Source organism: Lepisosteus oculatus, chromosome 19, assembly GCF_040954835.1.
Source record: "Lepisosteus oculatus isolate fLepOcu1 chromosome 19, fLepOcu1.hap2, whole genome shotgun sequence".
Lineage (NCBI taxonomy): Eukaryota > Metazoa > Chordata > Actinopteri > Semionotiformes > Lepisosteidae > Lepisosteus > Lepisosteus oculatus.
This window is the reverse complement of record NC_090714.1, coordinates 1,538,021-1,563,780: the sequence shown is the minus strand read 5'-3', so window position 1 is coordinate 1,563,780 and position 25,760 is coordinate 1,538,021. Positions and strand designations below refer to the sequence as shown.

General features: G+C 37.8%; 1 protein-coding gene and 1 long non-coding RNA gene across 5 annotated transcripts in view; one reads left to right on the top strand and one right to left on the bottom strand.

Moving 5' to 3' along the window:
• elfn1a (extracellular leucine-rich repeat and fibronectin type III domain containing 1a) overlaps nucleotides 1-25,760 on the bottom strand; it is a 163,557-nt gene that overhangs the window by 47,712 nt on the left and 90,085 nt on the right. For all 4 annotated transcript variants that reach the window (XM_015359748.2, XM_015359750.2, XM_015359753.2 and 1 more), the window contains exon 3: nucleotides 12,021-12,116. The gene's annotated coding sequence lies outside the window, so the exon portion shown is untranslated. The remainder of the gene's footprint in view (nucleotides 1-12,020; nucleotides 12,117-25,760) is intronic.
• LOC107078922 (uncharacterized) overlaps nucleotides 2,619-25,760 on the top strand; it is a 121,475-nt gene continuing 98,333 nt past the window's right edge. Inside the window, exon 1 of the long non-coding RNA XR_011182670.1 lies at nucleotides 2,619-2,761. This is a non-coding gene — a long non-coding RNA (uncharacterized lncRNA). The remainder of the gene's footprint in view (nucleotides 2,762-25,760) is intronic.

Genomic DNA, 25,760 nt, shown 5'->3' with positions numbered 1-25,760 from the left:
GACTTGCTGTTTGATGTGCTAAGGATTGTGATTATTCCGTGTCAATGCCTGAGCGGATAGTGATACAATTTGAATTTTCCATGCCTTGGGCCCCAGCTAATGCTGTCATATTATCAAACGGAATCAGTTTAAGCTTGTCGAGCAGGCCTGTGCACATTAGGAGCAATAATGAAAGTAGCAGTGCTCACAGAAATGGGGATCTGAAATGAGCTAAAGAGAATTGAATTACCAGAGCCAGACTGGAGGTATAATGCTGGAGTGATTTAAAAGAAGGCAAAATCTTCATAATGCCACAACATGCCCCTGCCCGCCAGTCATCACAGGTCTGCATCTTTTTTTTCTTCAGAACTTAAGTTTAAATGTCAAAACCTTGCAGGTGAAAAAAAGTGGTGTGTTGTTCTGTGCAGTAAAGTTAGGTTATCATAAAGAAGTGCAATCCCTTATCTTGCTCTGTACACTTATCAGTTGAAAGGGAAAGACTGTCAAATCTAGACATTTTCCATTCCCCTTGCACTGTTCTATTACTGAACTACTTAAATGTTCCGATATAAGGCACTGCTATCAATAGGAGATTCCAATCTCATCTTTCACTGACTCTACCTCAGGCCAATTTGGCATTGACTTCAGCCGAGCTTTATATGAGATGTATAATACAATAAGAAAGCTGGTACTCCCACACACTTGCTGTAATGATTCAGAAGTACTTTTGCTATTAACCAAAGTAGCCCCACTGTCATGGCAAATATTATATAGTTTTGTCTGAGACTGAAAGACATACTGCTGGCAGCAAAGTGAAATGTAGAAGAGCCTATCAATGGATAAGTTAATCTAGGATGGAGATCACCTTGGCATTAAGCCACAATCTCTTAATTGTTCATCTTTTATTAGTATCCATCGTTTTTAGCTGCAAAAGTAAGTACTTGTACTAAAAGACGTTTATGAGTACTTGTTGTGAACATGAATACTAAGTTTACAAATTCGAAATATGTTAAATATATTTCAGAATAAAAGAAAGAAAGTTGCATGCAAAAGTCTAGTCATGTAATGTATTTTAATATGTTTTTTACCGACAATGTTATCAGTTTCACCTGTTAAACAAATAAATATTAGACAATGATTTGACTACGCACAGAGATAAAGTCCTACAAATGATAAACATAATGAATGATAAATTCATTCACTACACATATTTCTCTCTAAGTAGTTTGGTTGTAAGACAGTCCTTTAACCTTGGATGAAGGCCAGAAAGCATCTCAAAGTAGAATTCTCCTTTGAAGCTAAACAAATGAAATTTACATAATTCTCTATTTATCATCAGAGACCAGTTAAAGGTTGGACCATGGACAGTCTTACTCTATGTCTGGTTTAAATCAGCTGACTAGAGATTGCCTCAGTTATTAGGTTTGGATTGAGCTCGGAAATGTCAAGACCTCAGCAGGGCCATACAATTAAAGTAAATTATCCTTATGATAAATCAATATATTAAGATAAATGCATCAGATTTTCTTGGAATTTTCGGGAAGTATTGTACACAACTTAGATGTAAGAGAATTAGATTTCTAAATATATCTCAAAAGGTGCTGTGTCATTCAAAGTGCGAAGAAGCCAAAATGATGATGAGACATGCGTGGAGAGGAGAATGGCTCATTGCTGGAATAAAGAAGAGATAATAACAATCCTTCACATGTATATACAGGAAGCAGGCAGCACATAAGTGCAGTGGGTCAGCATTGCTGCCTCACAGCGCTGGGTCATTGGATTCAATTCCGAACCGGGGGTGCTGTCTGTGTGGAGTTCGTATGTTCTCCTTGTTTTCCCACGGGTTTCCTCTGGGAGCTCTGGTTTCCTCCCACAGTCCAAGGACATCCTGGGAAGATTGGCCCTGGTGAGTGCGTGTGTCTGTTTGTGTGTGCCCTGGGAGGCGTCTTGTCCAGAGTGTACCCTGTCTTGTGCCTACTGCTTGCCGGGATAGGCTCTGGCTTCGATCATCTCTTCCAAAAGGTGGCTGGTTAGATGGATGAGTATACAGTAAGTGCTTTTCAAGAGTCTGAAAGGGCACTAAATATACAGTACGCTTGCCATATAAGCAAGAAGCAAAGGGAACAAAAACAAAAAGTACAGAAAACTGGCTTCGCGAACTGGACTCCCCAACACAGAAGAACAACCAAAAGATGTCCCGTTGGATTTCAGCAGCCATAGACAGAAGCCTGCGGAAAATATAGAGAGCCCTAAATCCAGTAGTAGATTTCTATAAAATGATATATTTACATAATACAGTAAGAGTGTGAAACTTCTGAAGCTGCCTAAGGTATAAAAAAAAAATTGACATAAAATATTGAAATAAATATTTTAGGATTTTTTTTAATAACTGGTTTCACGCTCTACCTGTAACATACAATCTGTGACACTCTATAGCTCCTCCAAAACATTTGGAAATGTTATACAGACACCATGGGTGATAACACAATAACTACATGTTCATGGAACCACCATACAGGTTGTGGTATGACAGACATGTCAGGACCACATTCCCCAGAAAGAGCTGCTGCTCTGTGTCACCTGATCACTTGCAGGAAGTGGAGTAAAACTGGTCAGGTGACCAGGTTTAAAAAGCAGGAAGCAGAAGTTTCCTGGGTCAGTTAGTGGATATTTGCTGTTTATAGGGCTGAAGGCATGCACCTCTCTGTGGCTCACCAGCCACAGGCGGGAGAAGAACAGACTGTGGGCCAAGGAGGTCTGTGAGTTTTGGGAAAGTGAACCTGTGAGTAGAGAGATTTGCAAACTTTGGGCGTTTTATGTTGAAAACACTGAGACAGGCTGTTTTTGTGAATGAATTGTTTTTCTGGAGGCCAGTAAGCTGTTTAGCTGCTCTGCTACGCTAGTTAGGGACTTTGAGAAGATGTTTGATCAGGTGCTTAAAAGGCAGCTTGGGATTTTGCTTTGGTTTTTGGTTGGTGTCTCTTCATTCTCTGCACTGTGAATAAGGCACACTTGAGTGTAACTTTACAGCTGCATAGGACCTGTGTGTTTTAAGATTTTAAAAATTGGGATCAAATTGCATAGTTTGCATTGTTCAACATGTATGGACCCAATTTCAAAAGCAGAAGACATTTTAATTAGTTGTCTGGTTTTGTAAAGGACTGACCTCCTGTCATGAGTCATGATAACTGGGGTGTAACCCTGGTGCCCTGGCCAAATTTGCCATTGGCCCTTACCAATCATGGCCTCATAATCCCATTTATGAATTGACTTCATCACTCTGTTCTCCTTCCCACTGAGACCTGGTGTGTGGGGAGCGTACTGGTGCACTATGGCTGCCGTCACATCATCCAGGTGGGGCTGCACACTGGTGGTGGTGGAGGGGAGTCCCCATTACCTGTAAAGCTCTTTGAGTGGAGTGTCCAGAAATGTGTTACTGTATATACTGTATGTGTAAGAATTTATTATTATTATTATTATTATTATAACTGTTGTTTAAGAGGACGGTTCCAAGAAGTATTTCATGCTCAGCACTTTACATCTGCAATAGGCTACCTTTAGGGGTGTCCTTTGCTCCATGGATATGTTAGCAGATGTGGAAATAATTATTTTAGTGATGCCACAATTTCTGGTTTATTTGGATGCTATTCTCATCACTGGACCAAATTAAGTCTACTACTACTTCACAAAATCCAGACAGAGAAATAGGACATCTGTGTTTAAGCTGAAAGTGAAATGTAAACAATGTGTTGTCTTGGTTCCAAAAAAGTAGATGGGGCACACAATAAAATCCAATAGCCTGCACTTAATTATAAACCCCCACTATTACAGATGCTCTTGTACCATGGGATTCAACTGAATTAAATCCCTACCTAGGAATGTTAAATTGCTGTCACAAGTAGCCTACCGAATGCTGTCGCTGTGTTAGTCCGATTATACCTCCTTCTGCGTAAAACCATCCCTTGGTAAAGGAATCAAGAAAAATGGGCAGCTTTCAGAGTCTCTAAGAAGTTACTGCATTCCTAAAACCTGCTCACTTGCTTCTGCAGACTGCAGAAAGCCTTAGTTTTGGCCTGTGATGCTTTATTATATGGTGTTGGTGAACTTTTATTGCGTGTGCTGGCAGATGGCAAAGAGCTGTCAATTACTTTTTGTATCACGGGCAGTTGTACCAACTGAGAAGAAATCGAAATGGCTGAGAGAGAGAGGTTGTATATTGAAAGGTTGTGAAGCCTAAAACAAATAATAAAACATTTCTTTTAGTACTACAACAGCAAAAGAAGCATTAGGGATGAAGTAAAAATAGGAATCTGGAGCAATGAATGTGTAATTATAGATGATGAAAGGGAAATGACATGTACTAAACAAATATTTCACTTAGGCGTTCTGTAAGAAATGCAGACTTTTAGTTATTAAAAAGTTCAGGGTTTTTAATGAAGGTAGTGGAAACAAACTATAAATAAAAACTGGGAAATGGAGCTAGAAAAGGCTTCTTATAAAAAAGAAGCCTTCTTATGACTCAGATGTTTGTTAATGCACCATTTACATCTCACCCCCCCACCCTGGAGAAGCAATAAAAAGACTTCACATTTTGTATGTTATATAGTCACAAATGAAGAATTGAAAGCCAGGGATGTTGTGTTAACACTGTACAATGCCCTCGTTAGGCCTCTTTAAGATTTCAGCAGGGTCTCAACATTCTCAAGGCTCATACCTACAGTATACTGTCACATAATGTTGTACAGTTTGTAGTACGTATGGTAAAAAGACATAAGTAACCCTTCTTTATATGATAATAAAAGTACTAATGCATTAGCTTTAATTAATATAACATTGATCAACTAAAATAAACCATTGTAATCACAAACATAATGGTTACCAGCTAGGAAAAACAGTACGAATCCTTCCTCTGTATCCAGGGGATGTCTGCACTTTCTCTGCCTTAACAGTTTTTTCCCTGCCCCATGGTTAGCGTGCCCTACTGTAATGAAAAGGGCAATAAACCCATCAGTGAGCCTGTAAAGTTGTCTCCAGCCTGACACTCTCTCTGCTGCTGACATGGAGCTGGGAGAGTGAGTTACAATGTAAAAGCAAGACCACACTGACATGCAGATGCTAGGTAGCGGGTAGGAGGCAGGGAGATGGAGGCTTACAGTACTTACTATAGTAGCTACTTTTGTCTCCTGATCTTTATCTGTGGCTCAGCTAATTTGAAAGTTGAATTTAAGAACTTTCAACCACTCTGCTCCTCTTCCTTCCAAGACCAGACTGAATAAGCAAATACAGAAAAGCTGAATTCACAGATGTCAAGACCCTGCTGTACAATTATGGTCACTACAAAACAGAAAAGGTAGAGCTGCTGTTCTGGAATCAGTCCAGAGAAGAGCAACCAGATTCATTCCAGCACTTAAATGCATGCCTTACATTGAGCCTCTGCAAGAACTAAACCATTTTAGTTTTTCTCTGAGTATGATGGGACCTAGTATGAGCACTCAAAGTCAATGTCCAAAGACATTGTCAGTGTCAACCAAAAGGTCTTCTTCAAAATGAACAGCGAAACACGAACCCATGGGCACAAGTAGAAATTACTTGGAAATGGATTTAAAACCAAGAACAGGACATGCTTCCCACACAGTGCCAATGAACACATCATGAAGTATTAGAGGTTGGGAGGTACTGTAGGTTGTTGGGTAGTGATCTCTTCAGTTAAAACTTGGCAGTGTGGAAAGCCTACAACATTCTGCATATAAGGAGAGATGTTTTTCTGTAATGTCCCTGTTTTTTCTGCACTGGGACTACAGTATTCAGAATGGATTTGTACAACCACAAATAGATTGAAGTTGTAAAGTTATTAATAATTTAACAGATCTTAATGTTTTTTTTTTCCTTACGGAGGAGCGATGTGACGGTTTTATTTTATTAATTAAGCCACACGTGAAGTGCTATTGCAAAACATTACTAAAAACTGTTTATGCTGGATCATCAATTAAGAAGAGAGGTTGGCCAGTGACATATTTTACGGCTCTTGAGAAGCTCTGCACAGTGCTGGGCGACATCAAGGCAGTGGAACTCGAACAGCATTGGATGCAGTGTCTCCTGTAGTCATGTCTGATCCCCGGCAACACTAGGGACGTTTGTAGAGCCGGTGTCTAGCTTATGATTCTGTGAAGGATCTTTGCTGACATTGCCACTCCCTTTCAATGTCTCACAATGAGAAGTGCCATTCTTTAGTGGGTGAGAACTAGAACGACGCACTAACATATTCTCTTGTCCAGACTTTCCGTGACCTCAAGTTGCTGTTTATGCCAATCACTGGTACCTGCCACTCGTGGGCCTTAAGAGAAGTTGGTTGTTGCTCAGCCCAGCACTGAGCCAGTAAGGATGGCATTATAGTGCAATGTGGACCATTTCTCTATTAATCTACACACAAATCCCACTTTCAAGTGATTCCTCATCTTCAGTGACAGGGTAGGACAAGTGAATTAATGGACAGAGGTATTACTGACCTACAATTTAGAAATAGTGCACCTTGCTAGGCTCAAACGCCTTCATGCAGATATTATTTTGAGGATGCCGATTTCTGCACCCCAGAGAGACATGTACCATCTCTGGTGCTGATCTGCAGGAGTCCCTGGGGCTTCATGTCAGCAGGTAAGTGTGCACCAAGGTCTTGGTCTGTGATGGTGTGGCCAATGTGGGCACTTTAACAACATAAGAGAATTTACAAACAACAGGAGGCAATACAGCCAATCTTATCCATTTCATGGCTAGTGATTAATGGATCCAAGCATCATTTTTTGAACGTTGTGCTACAATTTGCAAATTTCATGAGTTTGCTTTCTGTACCACAATCCAAATCTGATATCTATTGTAGATCTACAGTATATGGAGTAAAGTAGGAAGAGCAGTGGTCCAAATACAGTTCCCTCTGCTACACAGCTAATTATATCACACTATTTTGGGCATTCACCCATCATCTGAACTCCTTTTTTTCTATCCATTCCTTTCTCTTTACTGTGGATGGCTGCTGCCTGCAAATTGAGAATAATTTGAGAACCTTTATCGAAACTGAAAATCTAAATATACTACATTGTGTATATCCTTTACGTATTGCATGTTCAAAGAACTTTTTAATTGTATTTTAAGACCTGCTTTTTCTAATAACAGTTTAATTTATTTTTTACAATAACCTTAAACAGAAGTTAGACATTGACCTATAGATAAATTCAGTTTTGAAACCTTTTTTAATGATTTTCTAGGCTGCGGGTACTTTCCCTTTTCTTGAGCAAGTCTTAGAAGACTTTGTTACTAATGACCTATGGAAAACATTTCTCATTTCCTTAACTACAGCTGGTAGAATACCATAAGGCCCTAGACATTTCTTAATTGCTTCTTATTGATGTTGAATTGGTTCTGCTCATCAGCCAGCAGCTACTGTATATCGCCTTGCAACTCACAAATGTGCCTGACGCTCAGCAGGTGTGAGCCTGGCCAGTACCTGGATGGGAGACCTCAGGTTGCTGCTGAAGAGGTGTTAGTGGGGCCACTATACTGTAAAAAGGCATCATCCTTCAGATGAGACCGGGGTCCTGGCTCTCTGTCATTAAAAATCCAAGGACATTTCTCGAAGAAATTAGGGGTATCACCCTGTTTCCTGGCCAAAATTCCCACTGGCCTTTGCCAATCATGGCCTCCTAATAGTCCCCATCTATGAACTGGCTTCATCACTCTGCTCTCCCCACTGATAGCTGACAGGTGGGGAGCCTACTGGTGCATCATCCAGGTGGGGCTGCACACGTGGTGGCGGAGGGGATCCCCATTACCTGTAAAGTGCTTTGAGTGGAGTGTCCAGAAAAGCACTATAGAAGTGTAAGGAATTATTATTATTATTATTATTATTACCATAAATGACATGACAGGAGTGGGAATGAACTCATGCTGTACTTATCTGTTAATGCTTTTGCAATAGTTGTGATAAATGTAAGAAAAACAGTGTATCGCACTGGAGGGAGGTAGAGCAAAACACTATTGGAGTGAGTCTAGTGTACATGTATATGTTACCTGCTTTGTGTGAACTGTTGTAAGGCTGAGCTGTCAAGCTAGCATTGAGGCCTTTGCTAATAAAGGGGTTCAGCAAAATATTCCATCCTGCCTCCATCTTATGAACAAGCACTTGAAAGTGCTACAATATCTGTACTACAAAAGGAAAGACCTTGGTGTATTTAAAGAAGCTGAAAAGAAAAATCAATTAAACAAATTCAAAGTGCCTTTTCTTGCAAAAAAAATATTATCCCATCCTGTATTCAAATACATTGCAAAAGCTGAATGAAGTATTTTAGCATGCACAGTCTTTATAATTGAATGTCTTTCATGTACATTAAAGTAATGTATTTTTTAATTCATGTAAACGGACTTTTTATAATAGCAGGACATAAATCATATGATTAATACTTTTTTTCTTGCCATGATTCCAATGCTGTAAACAAGCACACAAATGCACAAAGCTGCCGCTTTTCAAATGTGTATCTGTTTTTCAAGCAGTAATCCATCTCTATTCATAACACAGCTGCAAGATATAAGTGCAAGTTCTGCACAGAGAGGCTTAATAATTTTATTATAACTACGAAGCTAAAGGAATTCTGCTGTTTGTTTTGTGGAATGTTGCTTGGCTTTGAAGGAAATAAAAAGAAATACTGAAATTCTCAAATTCCAGGCATCTTAACTATCCCTGGAATGTTTGCGGAAACTGCAGTTCTGTTATCAGCGATTTAAAATTGGTTTCAAGGTTTACAAAGAGCTTCTTTATCCTATCTTGAAATGAAACAATTTCACAACAAAGCTAAGATGTAGAGTTTTATACAGCAAGTCCAGTTAGCTCATAGGGAATACTGCTAGCATAATTAGAATCTGAGAGGAAAACAAATCAAGATGCTCCTCATAAAGCTGAGCCACTAAAGACAGAAGAAGTAAAGTCTTAGAGTCGAGAGACAAAAGAAAAAGGTTATTTGTGTTCTCATTCTGAATGATTCACGTCCTATTCTACAAATATAATTCTTTTTTCAGTCAGTTCATCTGTATGGAGGTTTTGAAGTTCTAGGTTTCTGATGTATAGAAAACAGTGACAGCTTCTACTGACTTTCTGAATTCTTCGATTGTAATATCTTCACACCCATACATACCTGTAAATGTCTTTTGTATATATACGCTGTATATGCATGAATATGTAATGTTTTCTTATATTACCAGCAGCAAGTGAGTAGAAACAGTCTTGAGACATACAGTATTATACAGTTTTGAAGCAAATTGAAATGTTACAGGTATAAGAGACGTCAAAAGCCACAACATGTTCCAGTGCTCAATTTCTATAAAACAAATTGTTTACGGATGGTTTAAGTGAAGGAATCCTAACTGTGGCTGAGCAAATTGTATTAAAAATACTGTACTAAGAGCAGCATTACTGGTAATAAAATGAGTATTCATAAACAATGTGCCCGGCATCACCCCTGCAACACAGGAGAACAACAGATAACGGATAAAATAATTATGATATGAAAGAGTATGGCCACCCTGTCAAGTTGCTATGGCATTTTAAATCTAAAAAATATCACCTGCTTCTAATAACAACGTGCCCTTTAGGTTTATGAATCTTGGTTAGACTTGATAAAACATTTGAACAAAACTGTGACTTCATCACATTTATACTGCAATCATCATTTAATTTACAGTTAACTTTCATTACAGAGGCAAATTGCCTTTCAAAAAGCCAACTCGGACATGATCAAGTCTTGCACCACTGGTTCGATGTTTGCCACTTTTGAACAGAGTGGGGCCCTATTTGTAATCTTTAATTTAAGAGTACTATTTTTCCCTATTCCTGGTTGAAAGGATTTCCAGTTCTGACTAAATGTTCCTTTATAATTTAGCAATCATTTCAAACAGTTGTGACACAACAGCTTGACACTCTAAATCATGCACACTTCACTGAGCAAAAGTTTTCAAAATCGCAATTTCAATATCTCCAAAAAACATAATGACACTCCATCACAAAAGTATCTCAACCACCTCATTAAACAGACAATGATTTTTATGAACATCAGATAGTGGATAGAGCTTAATTTCATGTAAGAAACTATAAAATGTAGTTATTGATTAGATGGGTTCCAATTCATACTGTATAAGATATTTGTAAAGACTGGATATTTACATTGATAAATACAAAAAGCACAGTAGTTTCTGAATAATATACTCAAGAAAAAAAGCCCTCTTTGTACTTATAAAATAACTCGCCAATCCAAAATATATACTTTGTGACGGGTTGCATGTCATTTTCAGAAAAATAGACCTTACTAGACATAGATATAGACGCACAAAAGGAAACTGGTAGTGCACTTTATAACAAATAGTTCAAGAGCTTTCAAAGTACAAAGGAGTACTGTATATATCTGGTGGTAAAATTTTAAATAAGGGCTCAACTGCTAGCCTGTTGAATTTTAAACACGGGGAATGTGATCTATCAGTGGAATTGACAGACATGAAGCGGGGTTACAATTGACATGTCATGAAAGCCCGCCCACAGAACAATTTCTCATTCACATCCCTTCCAACAATATAACCTAGCAGGAAAGGTTGGACTAAAAAAAGTCAATGACAGGCATATATACTGGTACAGTCCTATATAATTGAAGTAACTGAAGGGACTCCTCAGAAGTAACCCTAGATTTGTTCAGGTTAAGGAAGATGCACATATACTGTATTAGGAAATTTTTAAAAAACTTTTCTGAAACCCACAGTATTTGCTCCTTTTGAATTGTTCTCACGCATCTACATCATTTTTCATGCAGACCTAGATACCCTCATGAAAGTTCACCACGGTATTTTCATTACTTTCCCATGCTCTATTACAGGTGCTGTTCAATTATTGAGATTCTCAAACTGGCAATGTACAGATCAGAAATAATATCAGTTTGCAGTCAGAAGATCACAGGCATAATTTTCTTTTTGAAATAATACCTCATAGTTTTAATGTCTGAAAAAGTGGAAGGATAGGAATTTCCCTTAGTGTTTTTCTTGTCAATGAGTTGTAAAGTGATACTGGCATAAGAAGACAACTTGTATCATTTTCGGGATTATGTACTGTATTAAACTAAACACCTGCCACCCATGGATAACTGTACATGCACAGTACCTGATGGTGGGGGTATATTGGGTGAGTGTAAACAAAAATAAAAGTATCCATTTGTGAGTTACTGCATTAAAATATGCACACGGGCTGTATTAAACTAATGAGCGGGTATCTTTTATTGTGTCCAAAAAAAGTTTCCAGTAAGGGAAAAAGAGTTCTTCAAGATTCTCTTAAAGGAAATTAACGGCTCTTAATTAAGCCTGGCTCTTAAGCTAAACAAGATCAACGTCGTCAAGAGATTATATATATTGTTCCATGTATTTTCTGTTTGAGCTCCAATATTTATATACCGTTACTTTAAAAGTAAAAGGCTGGAGTGGTGAGCAAGCTGCAAAGGATCATGGTGAGGTTAATCCCACAGTGAAAAGTAAAAAGAAAGAAGTGAAGTTTCATTTCTTTGTTCTTTTTGCTTTTCACTGTGGATTTAACCTTTCATACTTTGTTTAAAAATAAACACTAGTTAAGGTTTTTACTGCCTGATGGCACATTCAAAGTCTTCAAGGAATTTTTCTCATCAGATTTTGACCCAAGCCAATAATAATAAACATTTTTTAGAAAATTTTACTGGACAGATTTTTTTTTTCTGATGAAACTGCAAAAATCATTATCACTAACTCTGAACATTTTTTAAACATTTCAGTTTTCATCTAACAAGAAATTAACAAAAGTCTGTTTATGTATTATAGATTATTGGGATCTGCAGTTCAAATATCATGCACTGAATAGTATCCTTTCAAGAGCTATTTTCGTGCTGTATCCTTGAGGAGTTCCGGTCTTAAAGGAAACAATGTTTATGGTCAGTGGTTTTCAAAAAGAATTACGGTATTTGACATTTGAAAGGTTTAGAGTAAATTCTTACCGCAGTTGAACTATGCGTCCAGCAAGCTTTCCTTTGGCTCTGGCACTATAAATGTCTGAATCACGTGCATCCCCCTCGGATGGGAAGGTTTCTGATCTGAAAAACAAAACGGAATCACTGACAAACAATTATCATTAAACCACTGTGAATAGATTTTTTTTTTACGATCCCCTGTATTTAAACAGGACAAGTGCACTCCGATGCCAGCGACTGAAGACAGTAGATGAAAGCCCCGAATTAAATCAAAGGCAAGATCTAAAATAGGTAAAGTAAGGTGACAGCAGATGGGAATTGTAGAATCAAAAGAGAAGTGCAGTGGGTGACAGCGAGGACATTGGGCATGTCAGACAATTCTGCTTTGTTGGCTTGATAAAAAAAACAAACCAGGGCAACGGTGGACTACAAACGAGGATGAGAATCGGAATGGGCATGAGGAAAATAGCATGACCAGAGACTGTCGGGTGTGATGACATTGAAGGAAATAAGACATTTATTCCTGGTGAGGATATTTCATAAGGATATTCCACACATGTCCCTATAGAAAGCTGAGACTGAGAAGAATTACCAATGGTTCGTAACACAATCACACACTACAAGACGGCTTGATGGGCATTCTGGTTCATGTGGCAATTTCCCTTTTTTATAGGTAGACAAATAGTATAGTTAGGGTCCTCTAGTCCCTAGTGGTGGTTGGTATTGCTGCCTGTGAGTGTGTGTGGCCCCTGCGATGGACTGTCACCCCCTGCCTTGAACCCGATGGTTGCCAAGAGGCTCCGGATTCCCCACAATCCTGAAATGGATTAAGAGGTTAGAAGGTGGGTGGGATAGTCAAGATATTGCGACGAAAGATTACATGACTTAATGTAAACTAGAGTGAGTGACGATCCCCTGATGTTGATTTTTCAATCTGATGTGTTGGAAACCCAGAAACAACTGATCAACTGCCACTTCCCTAGCTAAGAGAGGAAATAAGAAATGGTTGTCCTGAACTGGATATGATCGCTGCTTTGCTGCTGCTGCAGTCAGTCAGCAAACACTACTGGTGAAGACTGAATGGAGACTTCACAGAATCAAGCAGCAGCTGAGAACTCAAATGCTTAAGACTTAAGACTCTTAAATGCAAGGTAATAAAGCTGAAAGCAGCAACACCTTCACAGCCAAACAATATTCCAATTCTGAGCCTCCCAGAGGAGTGTGAACATCACGATCTGGTCTAATTGCTAAGGAAACCACTTCCTAATGGATCCTAATCTGGAGCAGTGAGAATTACTGAAAAGGCACACAGAAGATCACTCTTCTCAAGGCTACGGCAAGCCCCAGATATGATGTTTTCAGGTTTCTCTGGAACACCGATACCTCTATTTGAAAGAAATGGCCTTGTTTGGTCTTCAGGGAGATCCGTACTGTGCTTCTAACCAGATTAAAGTCCAGCGATTGTCCTGGAAATATTTCTATACAGTACAGTTTTTCTAGGCCCCCAGAGTACACATGGTCCTAAATGGTGGGGCACAGCATCCGTTTGCAAATAAGGAGACCTTTCTTTACTTTTCTCCTCTGCTCTTCATCATTCGAGGGGACTGTGTGCATGAGCGATGGACTCAGTTTGGTTAACCGAGGAGTGTTGTCTCTGAGTGTTTTTACAGCACCTGAACATTGAGATCTTACCATTGTTTTACTTGTTTCACCCCGATGACATTAACTATTGCAGTGGTTTATTTATTTATTTTTCTTCCAGTGTTGTGTTGTTGAGTGCTCTGCGGTGTGTGGAGTGTCTTTATTTTTAAATCCTGTTTTCCTCTCTGATGCTTGTCGATTATTGCAAATATGTGAATTATTTATCCTGCTCCTGGAGGCAACTTCTTCTATGCTTTTTGGCTGTATTTTGTGGGGAGCAATGATGTTTTAAAACCTGTGATCACGAGGACACTATTGTCAGAGATTCTACAGTGTTAAGGAATGGGATGGGCTTTTGTCCTTGTCTGATCCTCTCTTGCTGGTTTTTGGGATAGAGGCAGGAGAAAGCGAGGAACAAAAATAAGTTCATCTCGATTATTTTCTCTCCACTTTCATTTTAATAGCTGCTATGTATTCTTTAATTATTCAAGACATGAATTCCTTGTTGACCCTGGATTTGATTTTTAGACACACCTGACTAATGTTTCTGTTTCATCCCGGAATGCGTGTGAGCTAAGTTTTCCCAACAAACTGCTTAGTCTCAATGCAAAGGCCAAATAGAGACATAACTGTAATATAAGAGTTTCCCTTGAAAAAAACATACTGTAGATGTTTGTACTGTAGACTAGCTTAGAGGTATTACAATGTCCTTCCTCTTCAGCCACTAAAAATGATTCAGTTGTAACGAGAAGGAATATTTAAATTTCTATTTTTGGTCACGGGGTGAGCAACTATGGAAATGAATCAACTATTTCAAATAAAAAGGATTTTCCTCCAGTCCATATAAGACGAAAGTGAAACCCGCATGGGAAATGACTGACCGGTGTTATTCTGAGTGCAGATGTGAATGCTGCCACAAATCACGTACTGTACTGTACTACACAGATTGAAATCGAAAGAGTTGATAACTCGATTTTGGACATCTACAACATCATTGGGGGGGGGGGGGGGATAATTTTTCAAAAAGGATTTTGGGTGTAGTAGTTATATATTGTGTTCAGATTCCTGTTAAAGTATTTACCTTTTTCATCAAAATATCTAGACATAAATCCTTCTCAGAAATTAATTGGATTTTTGCCTTCTAAACTGTTTCTTAATGATATGCAATTCTGAGATCATATCTAAATAATTATCAGACCACCATGCCAATTTCTGCAGATTTATGATAGATGAATGCTTGCATGCCCCCCACTGGCATCTTTCTACTATGCTACTACAAAATGAGATATTAGAAATGCTGCTTCGAGCTAAATGAATGTACTCTCTCATTTTTAGTCACTCAACAATCTTCACATTCTATGGGATGCAGTTGAAGACGCCATTAAAGACAATTCAGCTTTGTCACACAACTATATAAATCTCATCTTGGGGGGGAATGATTGAATGGGCTTTTTTAGAACAATGCTTAACAATTTCTATAAATAACTACCCTGAAAAGTTTACTTTTTTATAAAATAATTACATTCACTGATGGCACACCTTTCCTAATTTGTATAGGAAGATGTACAGTATAGAAACAAATGTTTTAGTTGCAGTCTTCCCACTTAACTTCTCGATCGAAAGTAACACATGTGCCGTAGCCCATGTTTTATTCTAAATTATGAAGTTGAAATACAGTTCAAACAACCACTTTCCAAGGTTTCACCAATCCTCTTTTTCTTTCTCCGGCTAAAGGTGGCAGTTCCAGACACGGCTGCTTTTAAAATGCTCAACATCCCAGTATCATTAATTACACAAGTGACCACAGACTGCCTGCCCCTGATCTGTGTTTTCATCCGATGGGGAGGAAGGGTTTGATCTGCTTCAGCTGGAAATTCTTGGGGGTGGTTCTGCATTACAGCATATGGGATAATTGGATCAGGTTTCATCAACATGGTAACAGATTGATATACTAACCCTCTGGCAAAGATGTTGACAGGAAACAGTGCTTTTCCCAATTTATTTCAAGTGTCGCTCATCAAGGACCCTTGCTTTCATCTTTCGCCTTGTCCCCAAGCTTTGGGTTGATTATCAGGCTGTGCTCTACTGCTGTGTTAATTCTGTTCAATTTTATATATCGCAGTACTGTAGATGACACTATTGTTAATGTCTTCCATCCCTTGCCCCATCTGCTATTCTGAATTATTTAAGGACTTTATGAGGGTATAAGACGAGCTGGTCAAGTCTATATTATTTGGCCTTAAATCTGGAAGTGGAGAGAGGCCTACATCCATTTGTGCCATTGGTGAAACACTCCATGCTCTCGTGATGAGATTTACACGTACAATATACACCACCACAGTAAACAGCATTTATAAAGAGAGAGACACTGGCCTGAACAGATGGATACAATTTCCCAGTTCTCTTCAGGCTTGCATGTCCCAAATTAAAAATCAATGCGCTGCCTCTATTTTCTTTGTATGATATACTTCTTTTTTTTTTTGTATGTTTCCTCTCTCTCTCCTCCTCTAGGCAATTGGAAGAGTTTTGAGCTTATTTCTGTATTTCAGACAGCACTTGGAAATTTAAACATTATCATATATTAAGTTCTCCACACATATAAGAATAATTATACAGTTATTTAAGATTCACACCAAAAATCCGACATGCTAATTTTCCTATTTTATGTAATCTTATACTGCTTTCAGACAATTCTCCTTTCTCTTAATCATGCCACAGTGACAAAGAGATACAGATTCTAACAGATATTGTCAATGAGGACAATGTTCTTTGCTTGCTTCAGGACTTGTAATATAATATCTGTTGTTCAATGGTTAGCAGCATTTACCACCTGGAAAAGCGTCTTTGCAGTTTTCGGGACAAAAGTTTGCATAATATCGAATATATTCTGGAACCAAAACTGAGATGACTGATCCTCTGCAGAGTGCATTTTTGTATTTTAATCATCAAATTAAAAAGATTGTTTACAGTAAGAATAACTCTTAAAATGTCATACTTATAGAATGTAATAGACTTTCACTTTATACTGAAAAGAGCAATTGAGCAAGAGGAAACTAACAGAAATGAATACACATCATTACATATAACTAATTTTAACTGAAATTAATTTTTCAGTTAGTTGCATCAGTTAATTCAGGTTTAACCCTCTAAAGCTTTGAAAAAGAGGAGACGTGCTTACGCTCAGTCTTCACAATCCCTCCGATACAGTGCCTCAGTTACGTTCTTGGACACCTAGTGACATTGTTGCTCGCACAACACAAAGTGGCATGGATATACAGTATGGCGTAGATCCAGGCTTTTGGGTCCCTACAAGTGAAGGGATACATTAACATCTATGACAATTGAATGAAAATTGAGAATTAAAAGAAATGTCAGCATTTCTGAACCCCTCACTCTGTCTCCTAGTTTGCGGTTCCCGCTCAGCTACATGTGACTCACTCATTCCTCTGTGAATGTACCCCATTTTGCACGGCCTCACACAGAGCCTCCCACCATTGCACGGCCCATCAAAACTGTAGCAAGGCAGCCCAGCAAGCGGAAAGAATCAATACAGCCAGTTGTTTCTACTTTTATTGGGCTGTCGCATTTTTTTTCATGACCGTGTCCACTACATTTAATAAAGTATCACACGTTGTTGATTTAAGTCATTGATTATCAATGAGTATCCTTATAATGTTTAGGGACCTGCAAAATAAGAGTCAATAACAGATCATGACTATCAATTGACTTTACTATCGCTCATAACAGGATCACTCCCTGCAGGCACTGTGGTGGAGACAAGCATAATGTATGCATAACACATTTTACATTTGCATATTTTGAACATATTTTATGTATATATATATAGAAAGATATTGTACGTTTCCTTCAATTCAAGACAAATGTAAATGTTCATCAAATGATGAACCATGAGCTACACCTTTCCGTGGATACGTAACTGCAACTGAAGATAACACAGAATGTGAACACCTGCTGTATATATTCCGTTACTTCATAGTAGTATGAATGAAGTCAAAAAAAGAACAATTTATTAGACACAACAAATCATTCAAAATATGGCTCTACATAGGAAAGGACTAGTTACAGCTTACTACAGGGTAGACGGTTTTAAGAATACCATGGGAAATATCTAGGGAATACGGTAAAGAAGAAATTATGCAAATTATCTTGATATGGATGAAAAATGAAATGTAAGAAGTTAGGCTTTGGGCTATAGTTTAGGCTTTTATAAAACTCTGCCATATGAAAAGCAGACACAAACATAAGCAGTGATTATTTTTGAATATCAATGCTTAAAGCATTTATGTATTTCTAACTGCTAACTGCTCTTGAGGGGGTTTCACATTTTAACACATCCTGGGACTGAAGCCAATAACTAACCCATGTGAACAGCACACTGTACCAGGTTTTCTTGGATGATTGACCCATTCGGGATGAAATAATTATAAGGATTTATTAAAATTAAAATTTTGCAAGACATCAGCAGAAACAATGCTCAAAGGAAGGAACCAAGATATATTTTTACTAATAGTCATGTTTCTAAGGGAGGCATAACTGATATTCAGATAGTCCAGGCATAAAGGATATAAGCTATATACGGTAGTGCATGAGTTAACCGATGATGTATTATACTGTTGTCCGGATCTGAGATGCGTGGTCTTTGGCAGATATTTAAAATAGTGGAAATAGAAAGATCACATTGTACAGTACATGTTTATCTTATTTTTAACAGTGATGCACACATTACAAAAACAATGTTCCCTTGTTCCCAAGCTCTGTCCTTCAGAACAATAGCACCACAGTCACTGTATCACCCAGTGTCAGTGCAATGCCTCCAATGCTCAAAGAACAGTTGACAGAGAGATAGAAGGTCAGAAACTCAAATAAAATATCCTTTATCAATAAAGAGGTCTAGAACAATATTAAACTGCCACTTAAAGAGATCTGACCTACTATCTGACTTAGCAGAAATGCCCATCTTGATAGTTCATGGTTTTGTCCTTTTCTTTTCAATACATTAGACAAAGCTGTCAAGACCTGACTACTGATCATGGAAAGCTGATGGAGATACATTTCTTTTTTACTCTTTTGATACTGTGATAAGCTGTTAAAGTGTCACAATCTATTCAGAAAAAGGCGCTTTACTTAAAAATACAGCTTAGTACTTTGTTTTTACATGTTTCTGAAGTGTATCCCATTACCTATACAGTAGGGACATTTCAGAAACAAAGATTTCTAGTTGATGTATATGTCATACAAAACAGTAACTCAAATTCGGATTTAAACATGTATGGATTGCCAAAATGTTCCCCAGTGCATGTTTTTGAAGGGTTTTAAAGATAGCTTTCTAACAAAACAAAAAATGTTGGTGTCTGATTTTGTGTTACTTTCATAGTTCTCAGTAAGCACTTAATTCATTCCTGCAAACCAGGTACAGTAAAGAAACGCTGAAGATCAATGTGTGATCCAATCTCTTTTGACACAGGAAAGCCTTAAAAGTAAATGTAGCCATCCTTCAGAGTTTAAGTGCCTGCAGGTACTGTTTGAAACAGCTGTCTGGTTAGTCAGGCACCTTAATCTGAACACATTTTTGTCTTTGCTCCCACTAAACAGACCTTTTACTTGCTCTGCTTGCCTGTCATACCAGATTTGAAATGAAAACCACAAGACGAGTCTTCAAAAACTGATCCTCGGAAAACTATGTACAGGTGAAACCAACCTTTTAATGCTTGTTTGGCCTTCCAGTGAACAGAAAATGATGGATTTTTTTAAATGACAAATGACTAAATATTTTCAGATAAATATTAAGATTTCCACACAGCTCTTGAGGACTGACTTCCAAAACACCTTTGAGTTTGATTTGGAATGAGATGCTTGGAGACCCCCAGCCGCAAGTTTGAGAGGACTGAGATCTTCTAAAGCTTCTCGAATAGGAGTACAATACTCACCTGTACTGTAGGTCCTACTGACCCAGATGGAAGTGTATTCAGCATGAAGCATGGCTGTATCCCCCAGCGCTCCTAGTACCGTATGAACCCAGAATACCGCCTCAACAACACGGATTGTTCCATCCATCTTGTTCAAAAGCACTTCTGCATAGACTCGACACACATTGTAGCTGTTTAGTGTTATTACAATATGCTGTTTTGGCAATATGTTGCGCTGCTTTACTCCTATCTGAAGCATTCCCACTTCTTCATTAGAAGTGTAACCTGTGCACTTAAAAAAAAAAAATAGTCCTACTGACCTACAGTTTGAATTATTCAATGTCTGAAATTTGAGCAGGAACTGAGTGATGAAATGAGTGAGCGATGCCTGGAAAATTAGGGATTATTCACCAGTAGATGGTGCTTTTCCCTTTTGAGAAGAAAATCCAATTATGACCCAGGATACTACAGTACATACTGTACTGTTCTGAGCATCAAAAGACACCTACCATTATTTATACATGTACATTTTGAAAGATCTTAAGAATATGGATTTGACTTTATTATATTATTTTATTGCCATTTAACTTGATCATTCATAACTGACTGTGATACATGTCACTAAATAGTGAGAGCTGATGTGTGCACAGATGATGAGATCATTTAACCTGTTTCATGTCAAGGTGGGTGAAAACCCAGAAAATAAAACGGAAAGGAACCAATACACCGTAATCTGTTTTATCAAAAGAACCATGCCTTTGCGTGATCAGTATGTCAGAGACCATGTTCACAGACAGTCATTTCTAACCTCAGAGTTATTACAAACAAGAAACAGTTAATCAATGGCAGGCCATGATCTGGCTCACCTCTTCACACCAGATCAATGGGCGGGTCCAATTGAGATTGTCAAGGCAGGAGTGTCCAGTCGCCTGACCACTATATTGATTAAGTCTCAGGACCTCACATGCTGCTGTTTCTGTGGCTTATCTTACAGCATACCACCACATTACAACTGAACCATTTCAAGTCCTTGTGCTGCTTATGTAAGAGCAGCTTTTTTGTTAGATGAGAATGTGACGGGTTTGCCATGGACACCCTACTCCTTCAGATCCCAGCTCCTGTTGATGCTATAATTTTTGGAAATTTTTTGCTATAATTTTGGGTGAAGGTGCATTCTACATTTTCTACATTTAGTGCAATTACTAAAAAGCCTCACAGAACTGGTGTAACTGGTGTGAAACAAACTCACTTTTACTGTCCTGTCTGTGGGGTATCCAAAGCCAAAGATATTTTCTGATGAATCCTCTATCAAGTGGTTCATCTCCTCATCTCAGATATTGTTGGGCACAGTATTATACAGTATAATATTATATTCAGTATAGATATATATAATTGAAGTATCTGAGTCAATTTTCTTGTGAAATGTTATTGAGAATGTTTGCAAATAACTTCAATCTACATCTGGAATTGTGGTTTCACCAATGCTCCTGATTGAATATAAACAGTATTCAGTCTGTTGAGCTGCACAAAAATGTCTACTAAATATGTCAGTTATTGGCAACTAGAGATTGTCGGGGACACTGGTCAGAAACCGGGAAATTGGCAAGTCACATCATAGATCTCATAGATACCCAATACCTTTCCACATGTGTTCCCACAGTGCATACTGCAGTACTTGAATTTCCTTTGGGAGCAACTTGTTTTGCTTTTTCAAAAATATCTACACATTACCTGACATGCTCCAATCCTTGTCAGTGCACAAAGCAATGCAAAACTCGCAGACATGAAAACTGTCAAGTTAGAAATTTCAGGTGCAGGCTGATGAAGCTTCACCAAATAAATCTTTCTTTATTGTCGCATCCACGTCAAAATGCATGCATGCAACTAATTGAGCAAAATTAGATCCATCCTTTGTCTCAACTAGCCATGTGTTCAATCTGTCTTGATTCCACATTGTTAGACAGTAGAACAATGCAAACTCTGGATGGTTTGGTCTCCAAGAACAGACAGAGGCAGCAGGTAGGGCAAGATGTGTCACTAATGTACTGTATATGCCCTTCCTGTCCAAGTAATTCTTCAGCTCACTCTGTAGGATGTTTGTGAAGCTACTGCAGAATTGGTTGATTTTATGTATGTGGCTGAAATGTCTATAGAAGAAATCATCAGGTCTGTGACAGGGCTTTCTTGTGACTCTCAGTAATCATCCTGCAGGACCTGAACACGTGGGAAATACAGCAGAGATGCTGTGCAAGGAAACTATTTTTATAAAGCGGCTCCCTATCTTGTGTGCACCACAAACACGTACTCTAAACCCACCCCAATACCAGGTACCAGTGTGAGTCCCTCAATACTGTATATCAAACTAATCTAAATGAGCCCCTATATGACAATGTGTCTCACAACCCTTCAACAAATATCTAATTAATGAATGCACCACAGGTGAACCTACAGTATTTACAACCGGTAGCTGCCTTAACAACCAGTGCCGTCCTTCGGATGAAACATAAAACTGAGGTCCTGACTCTCTGTGGTCATTTCTTGAAAAGAGGAGGGGTGCCAAATTTCCCATTGGCCTTGATCAACCTCCTAATAACCCTCATTTCTGAACTGGCTTCATCACTCTCTTGTCTCTGACGCACTATGGCTGCCGTTGAATCATCCAGGTGGGGCTGCACATTGGTGGTGGTGGGGAGTCTCCATTACTTGTAAAGAGCTTTGAGTGGAGTGTCCTATATAGTGGCAGGTCAGCAGAAGGTATTATCCTCCTTACTGTCGGCCTGCCACGAGATTTATGTTTAAAGCACAAATGTTTTGTAGGAACGTGATGTGGAAGATGCAGCTTTCATGCAGTGCTTTGGTAAAAGCCCATCATAAATAATGCACTAAGGCATTGATTTATTCTGTCCCCACTATTGTAAAATTCCTGGGATCATATTCAATGTATCTAATAACTCCTTATATACTGTAGATATATTAAGTATTTCTTCATATTGTCATTTTTCTATGGCAAATATTTTAATTTTTGTCATCTTTGACATATGTTTTACAGTTGTTCCGCTTCACGAATGAGTGCACCAGGATTTTAATCTCAGTATTCCAGGGACTTCAGACTATATAGGTTTCTATGCAAAAGACATAGTACAGTATATAACCTCACTGATATTAATTTTGAGATTTCAGTACACAGGCATACATCTCCAGAACTGCTTTTGTAAACTTGGTTACTCTGCAACTATAATTTAAGTGCTAATGTGTTTATTGTTTATTTAAACCAGCAGTTACTGAGGCTAAAAGAGAGAATATTTCTATGTTCTCAACATGAAGCAACAAACAAAATAATGGGTATAAATGCAATTACTTTTATTTAGTACTTACTGGGATTTCTTCAGAGTTATACATAGTTCTTTTATATTTGTAAATCCTTTCCAAAAAATGAAGAAAATGGGCTTCAAATTCTTCAAATTCTTGAATGCTTGCTTTACAAATACAGCATACATTCTTACAATTTGTCTGTCTAGAATATAAGTGAGTTCATGATACATTCATGTATTACAGGTTCCCTAAGCATGACTATTCTATATCTTAATATCCTTTCAGTTGAAAACAAATACAGTATGCAATGTGACCAAACTATGCAAACAATGTGATATTAAAATGATTAGAAAAGAGCTGTGGTATTTTCTGTCAGGTATTTCTTTTGTTCTTCATTGATTAAAACAGGAAATGGGGACCCACAGAGCAGCTCAAGCAGTACATATAATCGTGCATAATACAGGTTGATCCAGACAGTCCACATTTCACTCATTTGAGACTGGGCCATGTCATTAACCCACTGTAAGCATGAGTCTCCAAGAAGGGATGCCTTGTGACTGGACATGCAACAGTGACCTCATGAACTTGTCAATCTCCCTAGAGCTTAAGTGTTATCAATGAGCATTGCGCTATGCAAATGGTTTTCTTATTGATAACACGATGCTAACTCTGGCTGAGGGGTTTGGAGGCAAATGTTGAGTGCCTTGACAGTGCCTTTATCTACTGAGTCAGATTTTTATGTTCTTTCCTAAGGAGTGGAAATAATGATCCCAAAAAGAGTCAAATGGAGCACATTGAACAAGAAATAGAAAAAAAAAAGATGCAAGTATGTGAGAAGACTTAAGCCACATTAAAACCAGTTCCCCATAATCATGGTAGTATAAAACAAATCTACAGTATACTGGTTGTCCTTTTTATATATCCTTTTAGCATTTTATTGACTCTTCACTATAAGTTGAAAGACTTTACTGACTGCCTTCTATGTCCTCCTTCTCTTAAATTATTTTTTATTCTCACAGATTCAAACATTTTTTCCCCCTAAGTTTTAAAAACGGCTTGTCAAAATGTCACTCTGACACAATTATCTGAACTCCTGATACTTCCTTTTGAAACAATAATATAAACTATATTGAAATATAAATTACACGTCAAAGCTAAGCAATGGCTTAAAAAAATAAAATAAAGAAAAATGATCACCGTTTCTTGATTGTATTTTTTTTACTGATGAAATCTAACTGAATTTCAGGTTTTTAAGTTACAGTACATGGAAATGTAAATGTAATCTGAATTATCTGAAGTTGAGGCATATGATAGTTAGTTTTAAGTGATGGCCTTTTCCTTCAGTAATTACAGAGTTTGAAATGTGCAATCCTTAAAGATAAGACATTAACACTGTCTATGTAAATATAGAGAAATATGGCAACATATTACAATGAAATACGGAAAAGTCAATAGAGGAAGTCACAAATAGACCATGAATTATTTCAGTAAGTAATAACCTCATGCAATTACATTACAAATACGGATAATTATTATAAAATTTTACCAGAACTACTTAAATAAAAAAATATTCTTTTCACAAATCTGTGATTCTACTTATTAGATTAATGTTTTATTACTGTTTTAGTAATGTGCTAGAGAGACCAGTAGAACAGAATAAAATTAAATTTTCCAGCACTGACAGAGTGCTGGCAATTAAATATTTTTTTAATTAAAACACAGTACAGTAGAGATTAATTGCCTGAGACTATATCTGCTTTACAGTCTGTCGTAGATACTGCTTTTCAAGGCCATTTACCTTGAGCCTATGTTAACTAAAAATTACATTTATTTAATAGAAACAAAGTTTAACAATTAAATACCAGAGAGGATACTGGTGCAGCACAAGGGATTTTAATTCTGCATACAAATGTTTTGTATGTTTATTGAAAGAGGTATTATCTTGAATATATTTAATTAAAATTTGTTCTGTTTATTAAAAAAAGATTAATCCCGATAACACATTCTGTTTCAATACCCCTTTATTAGTGAGACAAGAATCTAGCAGCCTCTGTTTATAGCTGCACCTACAGTACCAGTCACTTGATGGGATACAAACTGTTACTTAGGTCAAAGGCTTCAAGGTACAGTATACTGTATAGCACCTACTGTCTGGCACTTTGCATAATTATCATAAACAAGGCTATTCTGTTACCTAGTGCTGAATCTATGTAAGGATGCTTAAATATATAACAGTTAATCATGTATTAAATATGATCATAACATATCTTAAATACAGAGCACATTATTCAGACTATGCAGTATTTTATACAATTATAAAACTTAGAAATAGATCCATGCAATAATATCAAACATCCAGCAGTGTCAAATGCTGTTTTACACTGAATAGAGTGATAATCTCCTAGGGGGTAAAGACCTGGTTTTTGCTTTCTAGCAACCCAGGATCTCATCCATGCACTTTGATAAAGAAGCTTCCACAACATGGCGGGTAGCTTGCTCCACACTCCAACAACCCTCTGTGTAAAAAGTGCCTTCTGTTAAATGCACTTCCACTTCATGTGTATGTGCTCCATTGGTTTATGTTCCTGTCAAATTGGGAACAAACCTTGTCAAAGCCCACCTGTATGTCCAGTGCACATGCATCAGATCACCGGATCAAAGCACAACCACAAAATAGATTCCTTATTTAGAAGAAAGCTGTGTATGTACGCTATCAACAAATTCTGGCATGTGATTTAAGTTTGACGAGCTTTCCTTCTCTTGCAGTATGGAATATATGGTTTCACTAGATTATCCGTTAAGTGATGTACTGTGTGTGACCTGTGGCATGTAGCATGTAGCAATCTCTCATGAGATTGAGAAAGTGAGGAATATATTATTGTATTTT